Source organism: Kryptolebias marmoratus, linkage group LG10 (genome assembly GCF_001649575.2).
Source record: "Kryptolebias marmoratus isolate JLee-2015 linkage group LG10, ASM164957v2, whole genome shotgun sequence".
In the NCBI taxonomy this organism is placed as follows: Eukaryota; Metazoa; Chordata; class Actinopteri; order Cyprinodontiformes; family Rivulidae; genus Kryptolebias; species Kryptolebias marmoratus.
Genome location: NC_051439.1, coordinates 23,420,469 through 23,422,226, shown reverse-complemented (window position 1 = coordinate 23,422,226; position 1,758 = coordinate 23,420,469). Strand labels below are relative to the sequence as shown.

The 1,758-nt window shown below is 42.4% G+C and overlaps 1 protein-coding gene across 3 annotated transcripts in view; it reads left to right on the top strand.

Moving 5' to 3' along the window:
* Positions 1 to 1,758, top strand: part of LOC108251671 (neuronal PAS domain-containing protein 3) — a 208,052-nt gene that overhangs the window by 145,502 nt on the left and 60,792 nt on the right. The gene's annotated exons all lie outside the window — the stretch shown is intronic.

Below are 1,758 nucleotides of genomic sequence, written 5' to 3'. Positions count from 1 at the left end.
CACACACAGACTCACACACACACATACAGAGACTCACACACACACAGAGATTCACACACACACACAGACACACACACACGCAGACTCACACACAGACTCACACACACACACGCAGCCGTTTTCCTGCACAGAAGGATCTAATTAAAGCGGAGGAATAATTAGTGACGTGTTTTCTTGCTGTAAAGTCAAAACTGAGGAAGAGGAGCGATAAAAACGCAGCACAGTATGATTAAGTGTGCCGAGGTTGATGAACTTTTTGTACACGTGTCAAATTAAACGGCGGGACTGGAAGACGACGAAGACGAGCCCGGTCTTCCTCTCTCTGCCTGTCGTTCCCGGGTTTTAATCGCCGTGCCACTTCTTCTTCTTCTTGGGCTGATAAAAGCTGAGTGAACAAGATAACCGGCAGGGCGGAGATGGCAGCAAAGCTTAGGGGACCTGATTAAACAATTAATCAATTATTTGATAGAAATCATCAATCAATCTTGGAGGGGGAATTAATCCCTGGATGGAGGAGGAGAGACGGTGATGTGTGGGCAGCCAGCGTTCCTCTGAAACTTTTCCTCTTCCTGTTTCTCAGAGCTTCCTCTGCGAGTTCACGTCAGGATAAATCTGGGTCTTTTAATGATTTAACTGACCCGTTATTTTCCTAACAAAGTTAGAATTTATCATAGATTTTCTCTAATAATGAAGCCGTCTTCTCTGATGCTCATGTGGGTCTGACTTCGATCCACCTGGAGAAGTTTGTGGCTCTTAGATTTCCTGTCAGAGGAAGAAGTTGTTTTCTTCTTGTGTTGTTTTCTGCAGAAACAGACGGAGGATCGGTGTGTGTGACATCCTGTTGATCCAACAACACACACGTCTTCATGTTCATGTTTGTCTGAATGTTTTTAGGTTTTTCTGAGAGCAGGCGTCGCTTCCAGCTGCCCTCTGACTGATCTAATTGAGATGTGTGTGTGTGTGTAATTGAGATGTGTGTCGGTGTGGACGGCCGCAGCAGCAGATGGCTGTGTGTCCTCTGCCTGATGGTCTAGAGGAAAATAATAACTGCATTGTCTCAGCCAGACCCAAATTAGTCTGCTGGATTATCGCCCGTTACGCCCAAATATGGTCGGCAGCCAGCTTCTCTTCCTGCCAGGCCGGCATATGCAGGAACACGAGGGGAACGTGTCCCGCGTGCACCGCACACAGGTTATATACAAGACACAAAATAAAATCTGTTTTTCTTTTATTACAAGTTTTATTTTTGTTAAATTATTGGCCAGTTTCTCCCAAACATCAGTGATGAGGTGAACACAGAGTTACCTTATAAATCTTTACAGCAGGAAGTACGACTTTCATCCATGTGGGTTTGGAGGAATGATGACCACCTGAAGGAGGAGGGGGGAATAATCAGGAAGCCTAAGCTTGATTGGTCAGCTCTTTACAAGTTGCATCGTTTCCTGATCCAGGCGGGCGATAATGTTATTAATACATTTATTTCAAGGCGCCTTTCTGGCACTCAAGGACACCGTACAAAGAATAAAATCAGCAGTAACAGAAAATAAGATGTAACAATGAAAGAAAGAAAAGAAAAAGAAAGTAAATAAAAATAAATAAGAAAAGACAATGTATAAAATCAATATAAATGTGTACCTTGAGCGTGTGTGTGTGTGTGTGTTCAAAGGAAGTGATTAAGTAGACTTAATGGCTTTGTACTCTCTTTTATTTCACCTGAAATATATATATATATATATATATATATATATATATATATAT